The sequence below is a fragment of the Gymnoscopelus braueri genome (genome assembly GCF_963280865.1).
Source record: "Gymnoscopelus braueri genome assembly, contig: SCAFFOLD_92, whole genome shotgun sequence".
Classification (NCBI taxonomy): domain Eukaryota; kingdom Metazoa; phylum Chordata; class Actinopteri; order Myctophiformes; family Myctophidae; genus Gymnoscopelus; species Gymnoscopelus braueri.
Window position 1 is genome coordinate 132,501 of NW_027660415.1, and position 14,031 is coordinate 146,531.

The 14,031-nt window shown below is 40.1% G+C and overlaps 1 protein-coding gene and 1 long non-coding RNA gene across 8 annotated transcripts in view; one reads left to right on the plus strand and one right to left on the minus strand.

Annotated features, from left to right (window-relative positions):
• LOC308081579 (NACHT, LRR and PYD domains-containing protein 3-like) overlaps positions 1-14,031 on the minus strand; it is a 176,156-nt gene that overhangs the window by 99,052 nt on the left and 63,073 nt on the right. The window lies entirely within an intron of this gene.
• On the plus strand, positions 3,181-7,109 carry LOC308081574. The gene is made up of 3 exons (XR_013932869.1): positions 3,181-3,364; positions 4,618-4,725; positions 5,002-7,109. It is a non-coding gene; the product is annotated as an uncharacterized lncRNA (long non-coding RNA).

Genomic DNA, 14,031 nt, shown 5'->3' on the forward strand with positions numbered 1-14,031 from the left:
AACTTTGCACGTCCAACAGTGCTTTCACTTCTTCTCATAGTAGGTCGGAGAGGCATATTGTCGGTATCTGCCTGGGATTTCACCCATGACCTTGTTGTCCAAAAGCCTTTTGAAAATGTTAAAGCAAAGCCTAGTTCTCTACAACTTACTTTGACTTGTAGAGGAATATTACTTCACTCAAGTGAGGTTATTTTTATTCATTTGTTAACATCTATTTATTTATGTTTTTTTTTGTAGGGCGGAAAGGGACTGATATGTTGAGTTTATTATTATTATTATTATTATTATTATTATTATTATTATTATTATTATTATTATTATTATTATTATTATTATTACATATATTTATTTATTTGTATTGACAAAATAAAAACTACAAATTAGAAAAGAACAGGACAAACTGTAGATTCAATACTGGAAAAATCTAAAACTTTAAATTATAAATATAAAGTAAACTAGAAAAACTGCTCAGGTCTCCGCCAGGTCAGGTAGGTTATTGTGGGCCAGTTCGGAATTCGCGAATCAGGATGGAATATGAAAAATCGGAACCGTCTTGATAACTTGACTAAAGAGATTTGCGTGATGTTTGGACAAGATTTGTGGTAGTAATATAAAAAAGATCGGCCTCCTGGTGGTGCTATAATAGGGCAATGTTATAGTTTTTCACAATTGTTAACACAAATTCGGCACAATTTTCACAACCTTAACTTCATGTACTAATCACTCGACCCAATTTGGCGCTACTTCACACTCCGTTATCTGCATTAGACTCTGACTTTCCTTCTTTACACTCTGATGTCAATTACATTATCACCTTGTTGTCCAAACACTATACACAATGTTCAATTGTTGCACACACTTCTCACATAAAATCTCAAAGCATCAACCTACAACACACCTTGTTGTCCAAACACTACACACAATGTTCAATTGTTGCACACACTTCTCACGTAAAATCTCAAAGCATCAACCTACAACACACAGTCAAATCTCTAAACATTCAGGTCTGGTGAGCAATTTGCACCACCGGGCTGCTCCAGTGCGTGAGTGGTTCCAGGACCACCCACATTTTTCCGTTCTGTACCTTCGACCTTATTCTCCTTTCCTGAATCCCATTGAGGAGTTCTTTTCAGCTTGGAGGTGGAAGGTATATGAACGGAACCCACAGAGCCGGGTCCCACAGCAGGCCATGGAGGAGGCTTGTGGCGACGTCACTGTTAGGGCTGGTTCGATTCGATTCCGATTCTTGGGGTCACGATTCCGATTATTTTCCGATATTTTCAAAACAAACGATTCTCAATGAAACGATTTCCAATTCAAAATCGAAGAATTATACAAAAATAGTGAAAATCACTGTTGAGGCCTGTCAGGGCTTTCTCCCAATGCTGCTTGGACAGGGAGAACATTGCCTATGATGTGGATGAGGCCCTCTGGTCAGACATGAACCGGAGGCATGATGCCTAAATCATGTAGAGAAATAAAACTTTTTTGGCTGCATATTTGTGTTTTGTTTTATGTTTGACTATGAAAAAAGTAGGCCTACACTGAGTCATTTTACAAAAGGAGAAATGGCTCATTCTCCAGAGTCATTAATAATATCGTTTATTGTCCCCAAGGGGAAAATTGTCATTGTCATTCATATGGTGTGTTCCATTTATATGATTGTGTTTTCAATTTTGCCCTGCAGTGTGCTGTAAATGCTTGGTAGTGTGCAGTATATGCTTAGTTGTGTGTAGCCTATTGTAATGAATGATGTGTGTGTGTCATTTGAAAATATGGCTGTGTGTACCAAATGAAAACATGAGTTCGATTTTGTGAACAGTTAAGAGATTTGATGGCAAAGAGTCATCTTGCAAAGGGAGTGTAGGGTTTAGCATTTTGTGTGTGAGGTTTTCAGTTTTGTGTGTGCAGTTTTGAGAAAGCCGTTATTGTTTTGAGAAACGTGTGTTAACAATTGTGAAAAACTGTAAAAAGGTGGCATTTGTTCCTCAACGTAGTGTGAATGTGCGTGCAAAGTTTCACCACAATCGGACACTGCGTTCATGATTTGCGGCATTTTGTTCAAAATGAGCCACTCCTGCAAACTTTAGATGTCAATCTTAGCCAATCAGGATGGAATATGAAAAATCAAACCGATCAGTCTTGATCACATAGAGATCATGTGTACTGATTTGTGTGAAATGTCTATACAATCTGAAGGAGTAATATTAACAAATGTGTTTTACATAAGTCCGCCTCCTGGTGGTGCTATAAAGGGCAGATGTGAAAAATGCAGGGCAAAGGTTTTACCTTGGTCTCTAAGGAGTGCTCATATGTGTGTGCAAAATTTCACAGAAATCGCACGCTGTGTTCATGATTTGAGGCATTTTGTTGAAAACGGAGCACTCCTGCAAACTTTGGAAGCCAATGTTAGCCAATCAGCATGGAATATGAAAAATCTGAAAGACCCGTTTGGTTTAATGACCATAGAGATACTGTGTACCGATTTGCATGATGTTTGGACAAAATCTGTAGGAGTACTGTCAAGAAATGTGTTTCGCCAAAATCGGCCTACTGGTGGCGCTATAACAGGCCCATGGGAAAACATATTTGCCCTGGCATCCAGGGAGTGTGTGTGCACAGTTTAGCTACAATCAAGCCGGAGATTAGCTGTTCACAGCCAGAATGACACACACACACACACACACACACACACGCACGCACGCACACACACACACACACACACACACACACACACACACACACACACACACACACACACACACACACACACACATGGAAGGACGGATGGATAGGGTGCAAAACATCTCGCCATGCCTTTCAAAAATAAAATAAATAAACTCGAGGTTATGTAGACTTCACAGATTATTCTGGAAGCTTTAGTTTTATGTAACAGCTGAGCTGCATATAGGCTACTTTCACTTTCAGTGGTGTTGAGACATTTCTGGGAAATCACATGATCTGCTGTAAAGCACGTGTACTGCACAGAGAGGGAGAGAGAGAGAGAGAGAGAGAGAGAGAGAGAGAGAGAGAGAGAGAGAGAGAGAGAGAGGGAGAGGGAGTGAGAGAGAGAGAGAGAGAGAGAGAGAGAGAGAGAGAGAGAGAGAGAGAGACCTTATAAAGGTTTAACCGGCTTCCCTGCCTCACCAGTTGCAGATTCCCAGACCCTTTCCTAGGTGAACAGCTGATGGACGTAGCTTCCCAGCAGGACGAAAAAAGGTTTTTATCTTTATTTTGCTCTGATAATGGATGACGAGAATTGTGGAAAGATGACTTCAACTACTAATGAACAGACCTGACATCATGTTGTGATGCTGTTGATTTGAACGGGGCGTCACACCCGTGGTCCAAACTTCCATTTCATGTGAGTCTGTTTGGTATCTTGATAAGTGGGCACCTGAGAAGTAGGCCTATATATTATATATATATGTATATGTATATATATATATATATATATATATATATATATATATATATATATATATATATATATATATATATATATATGTATTTTTATTTAGGGAGAAGACTGGGCACCTGGTGGATTTGGGGGGTAAGACTGGGCACTATATGGGGAGAAGACTGGGCACTATTGAGGTGGATTTGTTTTGGGAAGACATGCGTCTGAACTGATTAAGAAGTTGTGAGACACTAGAGGGCGCTAGGGTGCCGCCCCCACCTCTCATAAATAAAATAAATACGTAGGTAAACTTGTGTTCTCTCCTCTCCAAGTTTGATGTCAGTAAATAATAGTAGCCTAATGTTATGTTGATATGTGCATCCCTAGTGTTTGCTGCAGGAAGTGCATCTTTATCTCACTTTGTGTGTGACAGTTTGTGACAGGCCGATTCACGTTTTTACATATAACTGGACCGATCTGCGGGAAACATTGCATGCATCTGCAGTGTTTCCCGCTGTAATGTTTCCATTGCACAGATCTGTCAGATTTTTCATGTTCCATCTTGATTGACTAAGATTGGCATCTAAACACACAAGGCCCCAGGAGTTAGCCAGCAATAGCTTTCTCCAAAACAGCTGAAATCAATGATCCAAAGATCCCCCAAAAATATAATTAGAAAAGATACACATTACTGATACTTACAATTATTTGGTTGTTGCTGATCAATACAATGTTATTTGGGAAATATCAAATTCTTGTCTTCCAAAATTGGTGTAACTTTGGAAGCTTAATCAGATTACTTTAACACGCCTGGTGTAGCCGGTATCATTGATATCAATTGGATCTTTCCAAACGCACTGTACGCACGCAGCAAATTCCACGCATACGCGCGCTTTGAAAAGTGGTGTAGATCGGCCGTTAAGTACCACTGATCGGTATTGATTATTCAGTTACAAAAAATTGTCGATTATGGAACTGTAAGAAGGATGGATGACTGAACCTTTGTGTTCATTCATCATGATTTGTGTGCATGCGGTTCTCATCTTAAACAAGCTGCATGCTTAATGAGTCTTCCAGTTTAGTAGACCTTGTATTGTGAATTTGTACTTCCATGTACTGTGATTCTCATGTCTTACTAAATAAAAGTACATCAATCAATTCTTCATCTTTCATTTCTCTCTTCCCTCCTCTTCATCTTTCATTCTATCTCTCTCTAGAGCTTTCTACTGTTGGAGAGTTTCACTGGTGGGTTTGGACGGGTATCTTCATCATCATCATCATCATCATCATCAGTGTGGCCTGGCTTTTATTCAAAAAGAGGAAAGGTACAGTATGTGTTGAATTCATGGCAACTTACATGACTTGTCATTATCAATAAATCAATCAATCAATCAGTAAAAAATGTCACCACATTATGGGTGCGTTCGGAAATGCGCACCGGGAGCGCACTCACATATTAGTTTGTATTGGCCAGTGCGCTCAGTGCTTTATATCCGAACGCACCCTAAATTAAAAGGTTGAATTATTTTACTGTTAAAAAATAACTCCTCCTCTGTCTGCTTCTATCTCTCTGCCCCCCATCTCTCTCTCTCTGTCTCTAGGCCGTAGTCATATGAAGCATAACTACTCTGTGGACAAACCATGTCTGAAGTTCTTCTGTTGATGAAACATCTACACTCATGTAGCCCCAGTTCCCGGTTCGATCCCTGACTTCCCCTGGGTTAATGTGAAAGTGTCCTGGAGCAAGACACTGAACCCCTACCTGCTCCTGATGAGCAGGTATCTGATGCCTTGCATGGTTTCCTCTGCCATCGACGTGTGTGTGCGTGTGTGTGTGTGTGTGTGTGTGTGTGTGTGTGTGTGTGTGTGTGTGTGTGTGTGTGTGTGTGTGTGTGTGTGTGTGTGTGTGTGTGAATGTGAGTGTGAGGGAAGGGTGAACATAATACACGACACGACTAGAGCTCTTCACGGGTCTAAAATGACGTACCCAAACCCTAAAGGACCCGTGACATTTGTGGATCCGACTTTTTGTGTCTTTTTTAAAAAACGGACCCAGACGACCCGGACCTGTGAGGTTCGTTCCGAGATTTGTTTCGAGATAGATAGACCCGGCTGACCTATTAGGCTATTTTATACATAAAATTAAATAACAGCCTATGTAGCAGCCTACAATAAGACACAACATTAAATGGAAAATCCATGATCGCACACGCGCACTTTAATCCCATATGCTCTATATGTGCTCTCCTCTCTCCAATTCACTGAACTGAAGGCATGAACAGCTCAGCAACTTTGCTGCGTTGCTGTAATCTGATCCCAGGTCAGTGTAGTCATGGCAGCACCTTCACAGGCCAAGCGAGCCCCGCGGACATCTGCTCCTCCATTGTACCCACTCCTCACCCTCAAGCCGATGAGCAACAGGCTTCTATCGATCATTTAACCCTTTAAGACCGGGAACGCATCTGTGTCAGTTTAAGATTTCTTTGGGCTATTTTTGAACAATCGTGAAAATGTTTGCCAATCTTTGAATACATTTTTTTTTTTTACTCAAATCTTTGCTTCTGGGGGGGTCCCTGGAACAACATATTTTGTTTCATATTTCAAATTCATATCATTTTGTGGTCCTTGACATGAAAACCACTGATATTATAGCAACAACAATTTTTTTCTTAGAATTTTTGTTAGGATTTAGAAGACAATTGTAGAATCCCCGGAAGCAAAGATTTGAGTTAAAAATGTTTGCTTCCGGTACTTTCAAATCAGACACTTTGTTCAAACCCAAAGCCAAACCTTTCCTAATTTAGAATCAGACTTGAAATTTGACGTTCTGTTACAGACCTCTGCTCAACTTCAAGGTCTCATATCAAACATTTACAGCTCTATATCTTCATTTAAGGACGCCTCACTCAGCAAGATTAAGGGGGACTGGGAGGGGTAACTTGGTGTAGTGATAGCGGAGGACACATGGGACGGGCTATGAGCGCAGTGAATGGGATTACTTCCTGTGCCCGTCTCAATCTGATACAGTTTAAAGTTCTCCACCGTGCCCATTTTAGTAAGGCTAGATTAAGCAGAATCTTTCCGGACCTGGATGGGCGCTGTGAGAGATGTCAACAAGACTCAGCCAACTTGACTCACATGTTCTGGTCCTGCCCCAGTTTAATATTTTTTTGGACAGATGTATTTAAAACTCTCTCAGATGCCTTTGAGGTGAATATTCAACCTAGCTTTGAAGTCGCTATTATTGCGATGTCCGGTGACCACTCTCCATCTTGGAAAAAATTCAAGAACGCCATTGCCTTTGCATCCTTGCTAGCCCGTAGGAGAATTTTAAGGATACAATCTTATTATTATTATTATTCTTTTGTTTATCTAATCATCTCCCCTTTTATGATCTGGGTTACCACTGGCCGACTGATTAGTAGGCTGTTACTTCATGGTCTGTGAACCCTGACTGATTGTTTTTTATTAATATGCTCTTACTTTGGCACATGTATGTTTGTATATGGTATATATTGTAACTGGCACTGTAAACCTGTACACAACACCTATCATCCACAAGGGTATATGCTACAACTGTATGCATTTAACAAGTTATTAGTTATTTAACACATTTTTGTGTGTCTGGTTATGTTATTTAATTTTTTTATTTGTATTTATTTTCTACTTGTGTTTCCTCTACCTAGCCTTTGTCATAATTCAATGTTTGTCTGGTTGACAGTATGGACATATAGTCCTCTGGGGTGGGGGGGTTATGGGGAGAAAAAAAGAAAAGAGAAAAGGGGGGGTACGGGGGTAAGGGGGGTTACGGGAGAAAAGGGGGGGTACGGGAAATACGTATATATATATACATATATATTTACTTCAGTTTGTCTTTCTATTTTGATGCTGTATCCCACCCTTTCCTGTAATAAAAATGATTTAAAAAAAAAGTTTGCTTTAAAAATATATATATTCAAAGAATTGCAAAAAAGCCCTTTTTTATCGCAGATCTACAAGCTCAAATAAATAAAATAAATCTAAAAATGACACTGATGCTTAAAGGGTTAATGAAGTGTTCAAAACTGGCTCATTGGTTCATGTTTGCTTTAAAACATGGAGTCCAGGCCATAGCTGAGTGGTTAGTGAGCCCGCCTAGGTAGGTTGCCCCAGGTACGATTCCAGGCCACGCCAGCATATGTGTCGATGAAATGAAATTTGTCCCTGAGCAAGACTCTTAACCCCTAATTGCTCACAGGCCCTCATTGGAAACAAGCCCGCAAGGACTTTCATGAACGTCCTGTTAAAAGGAATTATCCTAGTCTATGATGTCATATTTATGACTTCAGGGTACTCCAAATACCGGGACTTTTTTTGTACCCAGCTGTTTGTGCCCCTTTTATGGCCATTTATGGAGATCTCTGTATGTGTGTGTTTGTCTACTCTACTGTTATTTTATTTGTGTCTGTCTTCACACAGATGCCGAGTTTCAGTTTTATCTATACATCTGTTATTGATACAGTCATCTTTCGGGTAGATTCCAAATGGTTAAAAGAGGTATGCTTTCTGAACAAAACAATACAAAAACGTACCTGTGGAGTTCCACAAGTATAACTGGTCCATTATAAAAAATAATGACTGTACATTAACTGGTTAATTGACATGGATGCAGCCTGCTCATGTCCTTTGGTTTTGTACAAAGATGCTTGACTGGTGACGGGTGAGTGCTTAGAATCGGTTAGTTGCTCTCTGTAATGAGCTACGAAATGTTCACAGATGGTTAAGAGATAACAAGTTATCCTTACACTTTGTAATGAAGAGGTCCTCTATCCCAGTGGTTCACAATCTGTGGTCAGGGACCCACAGTGGGTTTTAAGAACTTTTTAATACCTAAAAAAAAGAAAGAAAGAAAGAAAGGAAATAAATAAGTGTGTAAATAAATGTGGAGAAACCATTACTGCATCAAAAGTAATCAATAAAAAAAGCTACAAGCTCGTAACGCCTCGCATTACGAGCTCGTAACACCTCTCCTTTCTCTGTAAATATACGAGCTTGTAGATCTGCAATATGTATCTGTGGAACCGAGTCAAACTAAATTGAATACCTCAACCCCAGCAATTCCAAGTGCTTGTCAGGGCGGGGGGTCCCCCAGTTCACACATGATTCTCTTGCGGGGTCGAGAACTGATAAGGTTGGGAACCACTGCTCTACTACATATATTGTAGCTGTCACTTCCCTGTTCTTCCTGTGTGTTCCTGCATAATGGGTCCTTACCTGTCCCTGAGTCCTATCGTGACAATACCTTTATTTGTATATAAGGTATAAATTTGCACATTTGTAATTTGCACAGTAAAGACATTACGTTTGTTGTTCCTTATTCACCTGCATTGGCCACTCAAGAGTTGAACAAGTTCCACCTGTGGAGACATGCAAATGTTAGGTTTGGGTGAAATCATGATGGGCAAATACATCAAAATATTAAGTGCAATACCAAGTGCAATAATATTTGAGCGCAATATACATATGAATTAAGTGCAACATATAATAGTTTTATTTTTGTATGCTTATATTTACCTGTTGCTGTTGAGACCTTCACAGCGAGTTTAGTTTAGTTTAACAGGATGTAAAAATCCCACCCCTGAGGATTTCATTTTCAGCTTTAATGTTGTAACAATCTAGAATCTAGTCAATATGGAGAAGTAGCTTTCACTTTTTGTGCACCACATATCTGGAACAAACTCCCAGAAAAACTGCAAGTCTGCTGCAACTGTGGGTTATATTCAATCACAGCCCAAAAACTGTTCTGTTTCCACTGCCTTTTATAGAGTTTTTTAAATTATTCATTTTACTCTTATTCCGCCCACTTGTTGCGTATATGTTAAGTACCTACTGTGTATAATGAATGATGGGAAGTAAACAGAAGTGGGAGATACCAAGTCGAGTCACCATACAGCGTAAACTTGATATAGATAGTGGAGTAAATCACGTATGAAAAACATTTTTTTTTAAACAAAATTCATCAAATTACCCCCCCCCCCCCCCTCCCCACATTCCATGCATAGGATTATATCAGGACAACAAGAGTAAATATCCCCATTATGCGTAGTATAGTATAAGTATAAGGACAGTAACATTAATAATGAATAAATGTAACCGGTTACCTTGTGGAGCTCACTGTTACCATGGCAATATTTACAGCACCTGCACTTGACCAGTAGATCGAGGGTTCCCAAACCTTTCAGCTGAGACCCCCAAAACAATCACTTTTGAACTGGGGACCCCCAAAAATAATCATATTTGAACTGGGGACACCCCAAAATAATCACTATTAAACTGGGGACCCCCAAAAATAATCACATTTGAACTGACGACACCCCAAAAAATAATCACATTTGAACTGCATGGGGACCCCCAAAAATAATACATTTGAACTGGGGACCTAAAAAAATAATCATATTTGAAATGGGGACCCCACAAAATAATCATATCTGAACTGGGGATCCCCCACCCTGACATGCACTAGGAATTGTAGTCATTTTAGTTGACTCGGTTCCACAGATAAATATTGTGAAAATATCCGAACTACAAGCTTGCAACGCCTTGCGTTGTGGATCGGCTATAATTGAAGATCGGCCTTGAAGATCGGCTGTTTTCACAATGTTTGCCTCTCTGTCTTATGTAATGTTTGACAATTTGGGGAGCATACCCGGAAGCATTGAAAAATATGGGATCCCATCGCATCAAATGGGTGATGGTCTGATGCATGGTCTGATGTTACCTCAACTCATTATGTTATGTTATGTTATTGCATTAATGCGTTAATGATTTATTTTGACATAACCGGTGGGATTTGCACTAACTGAGAAAAGTTAAAACTATGGATTACAAATTTGCAGAAAATGGTTATTTAGTGAAAGGAGTGCAAGGGACTAGAAAGGAATCAGCCTGGGAAATTAAATTACAGCCACTCTCACATTTGATTGATTTGGTTGCTATTTTATTGAAAATGTGCATACATTGTATCATGTGTCTAGGACCCCCTCGAAAACGAGATGCTACATCTCAGATCTCAAGGGGTTATTCCTAATAAATAATTTAAATCATCATCATATTTGTTAATATTGTTATTATATATAAAACCAGCTCATCGGTCAGTCTATCAAATACATACAAACAAGCCCAAGGCATGAAATTCTACACCAGGGGTTCATAAAATACATAAAAACAAGCCCAGGACATGGCAGGGGTTCCCAGACCTTTTAGCTCAAGACCCAAAAGATTAATCTGGACCCAAACATACCAAACATAATTTACATTATGAATTAACCACTCAGGCTCAGGGGGCATCGAATCAGGATCCAGCCGTGACCAGATCCCATACCCTGGAGGGATGCTCGCACAGCATTTATTTTTTATCTTTATTTTGATATAAGAACTAGAGTTTTCAAAGGGGTGTAAAACACTAGCATTACCAATATAAATTATACTATGTTATTCACAAAGGTTACATTAAAAAAGCAATGCAAACAACAAAGTCAGGGAATGTGAACTTTTTATCTAATTATTTTCTGAAACATCATAGATGGAGAAAATGAGTGGAAAATTAACTTCTGAAAACTGAGCTGTTGGGGTTAGTGGGCAGTTACTGTTGTGCTGTTGCAATGTTCACGTTCATCCACTTGAGTGCGACAAAGACCCCGGAATGACAACATAGTGGTCCTTTCAGCTCACCAAGTTCTGAATCTCATCTCAACCAATCTTTGGCTTTATTAATGCTGTTGTAAAGACACGTTTTAATGGAATGTTGCTGTGTTAACAAGTCTTTTAATTAATAAAAAAGAAAACTATAACAAGGCAAACTCAATATTTATTCATGAGGAACAGGGTACAATGAATACAAATGATATAACACTAGCCCATACCAACTGTGCTAATACACAGCTTAACATAAACAATAACAGTAAACAATCTGCCTTTTGTCAACATCAGCATAATGCCACTGATCAACCCATGTGTAATGTCAGATCAATGACCCACTAAGGAGAACAATGCATGAGAATGACCACATACATGTAGAAATGTCCCCGTCCACCGATTGGTCATTATGTCACTGTAGCACATTGAGTGATACTGTGGCTTCTTGCTGAAACAGATGAGACCATTTTGTAATTAAAGCTTTTGTGTTTTATTATGACCAGAATGACCATACACACACACACACACACACACACACACACACGCACGCACGCACGCACGCACGCACGCACGCACGCACGCACGCACGCACGCACACACACACACACACACACACACACACACACACACACACACACACACACACACACACACACACACACACACACACACACACACACACACTTAAGTACACTTTAGAGGATTTTTTATTTAACTGGATTTCCTATCTTCAATACTTTTACTTCTACCCCTCTACATCTCAAAGGCACATATTGTACTTTTACTCCACTACAATGATTGATTTGAAAACTTTAGTTACTATTACTTTGAAGATATAATTTTTTTTATTATAATTACAAAACACACATTAAACACTTTAGCCCTATTTTATACATAGGCCATTTGAAAATAGCCGATCTACAAGCTCACAACGCGTCGCATCGCGACGCGTTGGGAGCTTGTAGATCTGCTATTTTCAAACATTTTAGTACTTTTACTTTTGGTACTTTAAGTACATTTTGATACCAATACTTTTGTACTTACTGAAGTCAATTTTGAATTCCTGACTTTTACTTGCAACAGAGTACTTCTACATTGCAGTATTGATACTTTTACTGAAGTACAATATTTGAGTACTTTTTCCACCACTGGTTGGAAGGTAGATGGAAGGTTGATAGGTGAGCCAAAACGAGCGCTCCCTCCCCATGCCGGCTGTAGGGGTGGGCTCAGCCCACCCAGATGTGCATCTATAGCCCACATAATCACAAGTTAAAAAAAACATGAATTGTTCAGACATTGAAAAAGAAAATGCCACTATAGCATTTCTAACTTCTGATTGGGTGGGCAGCCAATAGCCCACCTCCTCCAAAGTAACCCTCTGCTGGGTCGTGTTCACTTAAGACACAGACACAGCTGTAAAGGTCTTTTCAGAGTAATTGTGTAATAATCCTGTCATTGAGAGGTGACTGGGGCATTTATTGTCTCCGCCAGGCCAAAAGGCATGGCGAGAGAGTATGCTTTAGACCCTGTCTGTCCTTCCGTGTGTGTGTGTGTGTGTGTGTGTGTGTGTGTGTGTGTGTGTGTGTGTGTGTGTGTGTGTGTGTGTGTGTGTGTGTGTGTGTGTGTGTGTGTGTGTGTGTGTGTGTGTGTGTGTGTGTGTGTGTGTACAGTCTGCACGCTGCAGCTTTTGGGTTCTTCCTCACAGAAGAAGTGGTTTGGGCTGCCAACCCTCTCCACCCCGGGTCGCCGTCTCTCCGGCCGTCATATGTCTCTCAAGATGTCACTGCGCTCCTCGTGGTCGCTCCAATGAACATAAACTATTTTAGGGAATTGTAATTGTTGTTAAAAAAAAGTAATACCTAGAAAACCGTATACGTCTTTGACCCATGTAGAGTCAGACATGTACACACATCACAATTTATTTTGACAGAAAGTGATATGATGTCTGTCTGTCTGTCTGTCTGTCTGTCTGTCTGTCTGTCTGTCTGTCTGTCTGTCTGTCTGTCTGTCTGTCTGTCTGTCTGTCTGTCTGTCTGTCTGTCTGTCTGTCTGTCTGTCTGTCTGTCTGTCTGTCTGTCTGTCTGCCTGCCTGTCTGTCTGGTGAATTATGTGTAATATATTAAAATGATTCCGTGAAAATAGCAGATCTACACGTTGCAACGCTAGTATAGTAGGCCTATCTGTTGCTAAGTGATTCTGTGAAGAGGGAGGGGTGTGAGGGGGCCGAGTACAGACCCTTGGGGGACCCCGGTCAAGTGCATAGGGTTTAAGTTGTTAAAGCTGATAACACACACACACAAACACAAGCACACACAAGCACACACACACACACACGCTAGAGAATTGCTATAGAATGTGGATAGAGAGTCAGGCTTGGCTCATCCAACGTGTTGGACAAGGCAGTGATTATAAGTCAGTGAGTGTCAACTAGCATGTCACTCTGCTGTGATTTGTGGTTTTAAGTGGAGGGACAAGTAGGAGAACAGGTTATATCTTGTTTACCACTATTTTTTCTCACACACACACACACACACACACACACACACACACACACACACACACACACACACACACACACACACACACACACACACACACACACACACACACACACACACACACACACACACGCCCGAAGGCCTAGTAAGAATGAATTTAACTCAAAGAGTGTACAAATGTAACCACCTGGAGCCATGAGCCATTCTTTGTCCATCTCAGTGGAGGAATGCATTCAAACTGGGAACTGGACAGCCTGTATGACCTGTAAATGCTTAAGCATGAGGAGAAAACTGACAATGCTTGCTTAATTGTAACTGGAACATAATTTACTTTACCAAGACTCAACCAGAGATCACAAAACTGGATCACAGTTGTCTTCCTCTTGCTCCTTTTCATTTGTGGAATATGAAAGACAGAAAGAAAGAATGGAAGTTAATGAATGTATTCATGTAGGCCTA